Source organism: Emys orbicularis, chromosome 10 (assembly GCF_028017835.1).
Source record: "Emys orbicularis isolate rEmyOrb1 chromosome 10, rEmyOrb1.hap1, whole genome shotgun sequence".
Lineage (NCBI taxonomy): Eukaryota > Metazoa > Chordata > Testudines > Emydidae > Emys > Emys orbicularis.
In genome coordinates this window covers 72,357,630-72,367,729 of record NC_088692.1, presented here as the reverse complement: position 1 = coordinate 72,367,729, position 10,100 = coordinate 72,357,630, and positions in this window count along the sequence as shown.

Here is a 10,100-nt window from a genome sequence, read left to right as displayed (position 1 = left end):
TCAAGAAGCTGACCAAATGCTTCACTGCAGCTACTTAGAATCAAACAAGTGCATAGACAACATTTATAACTTCGAATACAAAAATGATACACGCAGCATAATCATAACCAGCAAACTACAATCTTCCCATAGCTACCCCGCTTGGCCTCCTCTGTACAAGACCTGGTGCAACTATAGGACCCTGGTTGCAACAATGATCTATATGGTCACAGTTCCTGTCAATAACGTCACAGTTATTAATTAGTCTCTGCCACGTCGGTTGTTCTTGTGCTGTTTAGTCAGTTGTCCAGAGACGAAAATAAACAAATCACCAAATGTTCTAATTGGTAGTTACGGTTACCAACTTGCTAATTGCTGAAAACTGATCACCCTTGCCCTGCCACTTCCTCCAAAGCTCTTCCCCTCGCTCACTCCTCTCCCTTGGTCGCTTGCTCTGCACCTCCCCCCCCCACACACACACACTTACTCCCCCCTCTCCTGGGATTCACCTGCTGCCTGCAGAGTCACGCTAGGATGAGCTGATATGAAGCCTGCCCATTTGGGACACAGTGCGGGGTCGATCCCCAGTGCAAGGGGCCAGGGTGGAGAGGGCTCGGTCCTTACAGTAAGGGGCCAGGGCAACTGGGGCACGGTGGGGCAGAAGGGAGGATGGCCAGGATTTCTCTCTCTCTCTCTCTCTCTCACACACACACACTCTCTCTCTCTCTCTCTCCCTCCCCCAGGAGGCAGCTCCTACCGCTTGGAGCCCAGTCCAGAAGCCAGCCACTGCTCTCTGTCAGGCGTCGGCAGCTGAGCAGAGAGCAGCTCCTCCATGTGGCTCCAGCTGCTGCTCCACCCCCTCACACGCCCTGTGGCAGAGGCCGGTTACTGCGGCCAAATGGCCTTTTAGTGTCCAGTCAGCTGTGCTGCCAGGACACTGCCAGGTTCCCTTTTCGACCAGACGTGCCGGTCGAAAACCTGACACCTGGTAATCCTATTTGAAATGTCTTGCAGCGACCACCCAGGGAAAAGAAAGCGGCTGTAGTTTGAGTAGAGATGGCTTTGGTTTTCTTGTCCTGTGGAGAGGAAAGTAGTGGTGACATTTGGACAAGTGCATGGTTCTTTCAAGTGAAACTGGTGAGCTGGCGGAGGGCATTGGCAAGGCACAGTGCGAGGCTCTAGGTATACGCATGCACTATAGCTTCAGTAATCTACAGGTAGTTTGGGTGCTCTGGTCAGAAAGTTACCGAGAATATCATGGCAGTGCAAGTATACTAAGAACATTGCATGGCTTGGCAGTAGATCTGAATCTAGGACCGTTTGCTCCAAAGCACAAACCTCTACCACTTAAGCTAAAGGGGTAAGAATTATCTGGTGACAGTAGTAGACTGTTACCTTCTATGTTGCCTGGCCACTAATAGCAGACACCATATACATTGTGCAAGTATGTTACAAAAGCACATTTGATAGCAACTTTTAAATGGTACAGCTTAGGCTTTGTCCCTGCAAACATTGAAGTTCATGCTTGCTGGCAGTTCATGAGCAGGCCCTTTAAAATCAATGGGCCTACTCACAGGAGTAAAGTTACGCAGGTAACTGTGTTTGCAGGATTGTGGGCTGCATCACTTTTATTTGTTGGCATACAGGCTTTTTCCCCCTCACAAAAAGTACAACCTGAGTCAATTACGTTTTGCACAAAAACATTTGTATCCAGCCTGTCAATTAGTCCCGTTGATTGAACTATGGCTATATTTATGGTGGACTTTTATAACCCCCTGAAAATGTGAGCTAATTACGGAAATGGTGACAAATCCGTATCTGTGCTGGTGCTGCTGTACCCGGTACTGCTACAATACACAGTGTGACAGCTAACGCTGTTGTGACTCTTCCCTGACTGTGCGCAAAGCATTCAGATTTCAAAGTGACATTATCTTAGTCAAACCAAACAGTCTTTGAATATATTAACTTTAAGCCCCCCCCCGCCCGTCCCCCAAAATAGTCAGCTAAGCACTGTACTGCCCACTCCTAATTAGAGGGATCGCAAGCAACCAGGGCTGCTGCTGAAACATAAATTGGCCTTTTTAACCTCATTGCCTGGTCAAGCAGATATCGCTGGGTACAGTATTAACTCTGTAGTGCTGTGTGGTTGGGTTTTCCTGGTGTTAAAAAAATCTAATGCAATGCACAGTTCATGCAAAAGGGTTCATTTACTAGCCCTGGTTGTGATACATGGATGGGTGTTAAATTGCAAAATACTGTCACACAGAAGCTATGGAAATTAATATTAATCTGCTCCAACAGAGCTGTCCATCAGCAATGCAGCCATCCACTCAAACTCTTTGCAGCTTGTCCATTAGCCTTGCACTACAGAGAAAGCGAAAAATCATGCCACTGAGCATCACAATCTACCAAAAACTGTCAGCCGACACAGCTGTTGACGCCATTGTTGAGCAGGAATTTAATGGGACCCCTTGGAAAATTTCAGCCTGATTTTTTTTTTTTTTTTTTTTTTTTTTTTGGCACTGTAGGGTGAATCCATTTTTGGGTGCTCACCTGAGATTCCTACAGGCACATTGCGCACCTGCAGTTCCTATAGCAGTCTGTTTGCTTTAACACACAAATCAGTTGATTAGGCTATTTGATAGCCTTTTCCAAGAGATCGTATCAGTCTTAATAGCAAATTGGTGTTCGCCCATTTTCATATGGGAATCTTCTTGCCAACAGGTGACCAGCAAATGAAAATGACAGATGAGTTTTGGCATATAATCATGTTTGCTTGGATGTATGTCTGCCTCAGCTATATTTACGTTGATGATGTTTTGCAATAGCATTTTCTATCAGAACCTGTGTATTAGAAAAGATTGCCAAAGAATGCTCAGGACTACACCGTAATTGGCAGATATCTTTCTTACTCTTGCTGCTGTTACTGGTACAATTGCTGACGTTCAACCTGCAAACTGTTTGTCTGTAGGGGGAACTGCAGTCAGGCTGCCCCATGTGCATTTTAAATAGCAGCGTTATTTCCCACCATTACAGCTGAAGGAATCTCCCTTACTAACACAAGCATGTAAGACTCTGACATTGCTCTGGAATGAACCCCTGGGACATGATGCCTTTTAAAGGTGCAGTTATTTAAAGCAACAGTGTGACAGAACCTACAGCAAACAGGCATAGCAGACCCTCTTGGTTTGAATGTGCACATTGTGTCCAAAGGCTGTAAGTCTGTATCAGCAAAAAGAATGAGGAGAACTTGTGGCACCTTAGAGACGAACACATTTATTTGGGCATAAGCTTTCGTGGGCTGTGGCACCTTAGAGAATAACAAATTTATTTGGGCATAGATCTCATACACTTGCACCCCACCCACATGTCTTTCTTCATGCTGCTCCCACTCAGCCACGCTGCTTAACTCACAACATCTTGATACACCGTGTACCTACCAGGGCAGGGGCAAAGCGCTGATGGGGAGTGTTTGCAGGCACAGAACTCTCACAGCATGGGTGGGAATCCAGGAAACAAGGGGAGAAGTAGGGTATGGAAACCTTAGAAGCAGACAAAAAGCAAACGCGGAGGGGAGCATTGAAAGGGGAAAAAGGTGTTTAGGGGGAGACAGGGAGAGCAAGTGTATGTAATTAGGCAGGCAAAGGTTAGGAGACCTAGATCTACTGTTGACAAACATAGCCCTACTTTAAGAGGAAGCAACTTAAACAAAGCTGCAGCTGTTGCTAGCAGAGCTGCATAAACCCAGAGTTACTGCTGCCACCTCGGGAAGGGTGGGTGAGCGCTTTTGTTTGTACCCAATGAAATGATGAAAAAGCAGGATATATTGAGCCATAGCGTTTTCTGGCTCTGCACAGCAAGTGGTGCCAGCAGTTAAGTGGAGACGTGCAGGAGATTATACTTAAATTTCCAGGGCCGCCCAGAGGATTCAGGGGGCCTGGGGCAAAGCAATTTCGGGGGGCCCTTCCATAAAAAAAAAATGCAATACTATAGTAACATGTATTTGGAAATGTAAAAAATAACTAGTGAAATACATTCAAAAATTAATTTCTAATAATTTGAAAATACACTAAATACATTATTTAAAAACATTAAATGCTTTAATGGTATGTATACATTTGCAATTACATAATGGGCTGTTGCTGGGTGATGGTTGGTGCCAATGGGCTGTCACTGCCTGGGGTTGGTGCTGCTGTTGCCCAGGGCTGTGGGGAGCTGGGCTCTGGGTTGAGGGGTGCCCGGCTCAGAGGGGCTGGGCTCAGAGCTGGGGGTCAGGACTGTGTGGGGGATGGGGCCGGGGGGAAGGTGCCCAGCTCAGAGGGGCTGGGGCTCGGAGCTGGGGGTCAGGGCTGGGGGGGTGCCTGGCTCAGAGGGGCTGGGCTCAGAGCTGGGGGTCAGGGCTGTGGGGGATGGGGTCGGGGGGGTACCCGGCTCAGAGCTGGGGTCAGGGCTGTGGGGGGGATGGGGTCGGGGGGATACCCGGCTCAGAGGGGCTGGGCTCAGAGCTGGGGTCAGGGCTGTGGGGGGATGGGGTCGAGGGGGGTGCCCAGCTCAGAGGGGCTGGGCTCAGAGCTGGGGTCAGGGCTGTGGGGGATGGGGTCGGGGGGGCGTGCCCAGCCTCGGCCCCTGCCCCTTACCCCCTCTCCCAGAGCTTCAGCGCGCCGCGTCCAGCGCTGCAGCGGCGTGGTGTCTCCAGCGGGGCCTGAGCTCCCGCCGCTCGGCCACAGCTTGCAGCCCCGCCCCCTTACCAGCTGAGACGCCGGGGGATGGGGGAAGACGGAGGCGGGGGAGCCTCCGACATACTCGTGGGGGCCCCTGCGGGGCCAAGGGCAAATTGCCCCACTTGCTCCCCCCTCTGGGTGGCACTGTAAATTTCTACTGGCACGGCGTAGGTCTTTGGGTTAACACTGAGTTCACTTTGCTCCTGGTAGAATGTGCAATAACAGGCCACACATAAGGGTGACAGAATATTAACTTTTATTGCTGTCAAGCTGCACAAGCCCCTGCAGCAGCTGGCTGTGGAACAGCTGGTTAGATGCATTGGGAACCACATATTGGTGCTAGCCAGTCACACTCGCAGCGTGCTTGTCCCAGCTGTACCTAGGATGTTGCACAAAGAAGAGGCTAAAACACATTTATTCTAATGGCAATATTTTCTATAATAATGGGACAGGAAGAGCTGATTAAGCATGTCACAAATATGGTTGTCAACGCATGACTGAGGGAGGATGTCAGAAGACCGTGCTGTAATTGAACTGAACCATTCACTTTATGTACCATATAACCATGAAACCACCAAGCTTAAAAAGCTGTTCTATACAGGTTCTTATGCCATTGCTGTAGTATCAGCACACCATCCCATAATGCATTAAACAATGTGACTAACGTCTGTCAACTGTGGGTCATTCGCTCTACCATCTGCTCCCCAGCAGGAGAACTGTGTGTGTTGTGTAATGTTTTGTTTCTTTTCGTTGACACTCTGCTATACATGTGTTTGTTAGCAAAGGCAGTCTAAGAAATTCACTTGGAGCAGGTGTGGAGAGGTTTGTGATGGTCCTTAGTGTGACTGACACTGTGTAACCATTGAGTGTGACCTGGCCAGCAAGGGGAAGCTTTTGTCTATTGGGTTAGTAGAATTTCCTGTATGATTGGTCTTCCTACAGCACCCTATTGAAGCAGATCAATAGTAACAGGAAACAACACAATAGATAAGAACAGCCCAACCCACACTTGAAAGACAATGTGTCATGCTGTTAGTGTCACGACCCCTATCTTTGGTCTCCGCTAGGGTGCAAGTTTATGTTGCTAAAGATGGAGAGGTTAGTGCTCAAAAGACCACTAAAGCATTAAAAGCCTTTCCCTGAGCGGCGAGAAGGGCTGACTCAGAGAGACTGCAGAAGGACTAAGCAGTAGGGCTTTCTCTGATCCAGGGACTGGTAAGCCATAGAGAAAAGCTAGATACAGTCTGTTTTATTATTTACGATCTGGTTTCATTGAAATAATACCTAGCTCTTATATTGCACTTTTCAGCAGTAGATTGCAATGCATTCACAATCTTTTTTAAGGAGCTGTTTGATTACTACTGTTATTGCCACCAGAAAGAATGGAATTACAGGGTCTGGACATAAGTCACAGCTGATACTCAGGGGACTGCATCGTAAGGCCCGGTCTGACAGTGAGAGAATTGTATGAGAAGCGACTGCTCAAATGAATGAATGACCACTATGAATGACAATGAACAGTCATTGTGCCAGGAAAGATTCTGAGAATCACGTGATAGCCTGGTGATTAGAATGCTCACCATGGGTGTGGGAGATCCAAGTCCAAGTCTGTGCTTCAGTGATTATTTATACAAAGGGAAATAGCTTCAACAGGGGACACACCCCTCCCCCACATGAGGATATCCCATAGGCTAGGGTCTTCTCCTGGAATGTGGGAGACCCAAGTTTTACAGATGATGGGAGGAGGGACTTGAATCCAGGTTTCTGACATCCTCAGGGAGAGCCTTAACCACTGAGGCACCATTTACAAAACTTCGAGCTAAGTCCTTCCCCCCACCCCCCCAATTTGTTTTGTTGCATATTTCGGCAAATAGACGTGACTGGAAAACTTGGCCCAGCTCTAATATTGCATTACTGTTGTCAGAGAAAGGTGGATATAAATGATGGTGTTTCCAATGCAGCTGGTGGTGATAAATGGTTCAGAACACCTTGGTCCTCATCTTGTACATCAGATAGGTGCAAGGGCCTGCCTGACTATGTGATTGTGGCCTTCCAGGCCAGCTGTGTTCCACAGACTAACCAACCAACCTCATGAGTCAAACTTGTGTCAGCAGCCACTGGATCTCTCTGTACACGCTAGTGAAGCTGGAACTCACTCCTGGAAGAGATCAAGAACCTCAGCACTTTTAGACAAAATTGCTAAGCCCATTTCTTCACTCTAGCCTTTTTGTAACACGCACCACAGATACCATTTCTCACCCCATGGGAGAAAGAGAAATATCTTACGTGTGCACTTTATAAATTTGAGCGGTACTTATCTATCATGGTAGCAGCCTAAATCAGTAGCAACTCCACTGACCCATCTAATGTTCCATTAGAGTTCCGTTGCCACTTCTACTGCTGCTTTTGTCTTTGCTTATTTTGATGCCAGTGGAATTATTCATAATTTACACTTGCATAACTCAGATCAGGATTTGGCCTGTAAAACTTAAAATGCTTGGCTTTTTAACATAAGACTCATTTTTATTTTAGACACACACATCCTCACATGCCCGCAAACTTGACAAACAATGGAGCATTACTATCAATGTAAGCTATGGTCTTCCAGCCGTGCCCACTATAAAAAAAAGTAACTGAGTTTTCTTTCACTTCCAGATAGGAATGTCCACTAAGTGGAAACTTAACTCCAAGTGGGCAGTGGATGTTTTCAGTGAGTTTTGGGTACTACGTTCTATGACTTCAGAATGTAAGAGGTGGTACTACTGTTAACTGCAATTAGTTAATAAAGTCCGCCTTTGTGACTCAAGGGGAAAAACTTTCAAAAGTGCCTAAAGTTGATGTTGTTGCCTAAACCCCATTGAGCTTCAATGATACTTAGGTCATGTCTACACACACACAAATTGTACCAGTATAGTTATACTGCTAAATCCCACTAGTGTGGATGCAGTTATATTAGTATAAAAGTATTAATACAGATATAGCTTCCTCTGCTTCCCATAAGGAACTACACACAAAATAAAGGACAGTGCAATATTAGAGATGCAAGTTCTAAAGCAGCAGGACACAAGCTTTAGTGATGCACCTCCCATTATGTAAGTTAAGTTTGCGCTTGCTATAACAAAGTGAAAGGGAGAAGGTATGGTAAGAGTATATGACTGTTAACCACTCACTGGAGTAACTTTCACAGTTGTTAGATTAATAAGAAAAGCAAAGGACCAGATCCTCAGCAGCACTATTGAAATCAAGTGGCGTTACATCAGTTCACACCAGCTAAATCTATGACCCAAAGTGTGTGAGTGAGTTGTTTTGGTGAAAGAACCTCTCCAGAGTGGGGAGATTCTGTTGCTCCTAACAATGCCTCTGATATTCTTTGTTCAAAAACAACAAATTAAGCTGAAGCTGGTACCTTTTTGTCTGCCATAATAATAATTTAAAAAAAAATCAACTCATCTGCAGACATGTGACATGCCAATATTTTCATCAGCTGAAGAGCCATTAGCAGTTACCTTTAGTACAGTTTTCCCTCCCCCTGTCCCAAGCTGCTATAGTTTGCTGCATAGTATATACAGGCCTAGATTTCACAAAGCCAGCCTCTCTTGCAGTCGCATGATGCCTCAGCCCTGATGAAAATGTACCCACCACCCACAGCCACAAGAAGGCTCCAGACATTGGCTGTATAAAGGTACCAAGACTTCAGACCTTAACAAATCTTCTATCAAAGAAGAAAGGGAACCCACATTTAGAACCTTCTAGGGCATAATGGGATAGAATTCAAATGCTTTTAACTTTATTAAAAAAAGGGAAAGAATTTTATAAGCTGTTTTTCAAAAACCACCTAGAGTCTAAGAACTTTTTGAAAAATGCAAGAGATTTGTGAAACTTCAAACTTCTCCCCCCTCAACATCCTTGTTTAAGCTCCCACTCCCCTACTCTTCACCGCTCTTCCATTTGTTTTGCCTTGCTGAATCATCAACAGCTTCCATTATGTGGTGTCTGGTAGCTCTTGTTTAGAGCTACATCACCGATCTGCATGGCAGAAGAACAAGGAGTTAAGGCTACCATCCTTCCACATTTGCTGCCAAATTACAACACAAAAATCTTTGAGAATGCAAGGGCATTTAGCTGTACTTATTGTGGCAGAACACAATCACTGTAAGGTTGCCACTTACTACAAAAAAGGCACTTGTCAAGATTTTTGAGGCACCAGGCTTAAAGCTTTGCATTGAAGGAAATAAGGAATCAGTAACTTACACCAAACTATTGAAAGTTTTAAAAATGAGAATAAACGACATCTCATCTGTAGTGTAAGGTTTTGTTTTTAATCAAGGGCCAATATAAGCCACAAGAACAAAACTTGATTCATTTGTACATATCATCATCAACCCACGATAAAATAAGGTCTATAAATATAGTTTAGTTGTATTTTTTTAATAGTTGGGTTCCAGGCATAATGTAAATACTTGCCACTTATTATAAGGCTGTATCAACTACTATAAAATTATAAGCACAGATATAAAAAGTCTCATTTTCCCCACACAGAACTGCAACAGCACTGTATTACACTTCTGGATCCCAGAAAATGCAGTACATAAAATATTTTGGCATCCTCTCCTATGCCAACAATTCACTGTGACTGCTGGAGTATTAAAAACATTTTGCTTCAAAACACCTTAAACATTAAAAAGAAACACAATCATGTAAGTTTGAAAGCACATTATTTTCTTAGCTCATCACTGAAACAAATTTTCAGTAATTTAATACAGTAGTGCTTATTTCAATATCCAACATTCCTCTTTACAACCATGAGTAAGGCTACGTTTTAGTCACGGGTATTTTTAGTAAAAGTCATGGACAGGTCACTGGCAGTAAACAAAAATTCACAGCCCGTGACCTGTCCATGACTTGTACTATATACCCCTGACTAAAACTTGGGTGCTGGGGGGGAGAGGCTGGCAGACTCCCTACCCGGCTCCGCTCAGGTCCCGGAAGCAGCCGGCACGTCCCTGCGGAGCCAAGGCAGAGGCACGGCCGGGGGGCTCAGCGCGCTGTCCCCACCCTGAGCGCCTGCTCTGCAGCTCCCATTGGCTGGGAACCACTGCCAATGGGAGCTGCAGGGGCAGCGCCTATGGGCGTAGGCAGCGCGTGCAGCCACCTGGTCGAGCCTCCACCTAGGAGCTGGACATGCCAGCCACTTTCGGGGAGTCCCCCTCCGAGGAAAGCGCCACCCAGAGCCCTCACCCACTCCGCACCCCAACCCCCTGCCTCAGCCGGGAGCCCCCTCCAACACACTCCTGCTGCTGCTGGGAGAGGAGGGGCATGGTGGCCCAAGAATGCCCCAGCAGCGGTCGGTGCGGCTGGCCCGGGGGCTGCCCGAGTTGCTTAGATGGCCCCAAGGCCAGC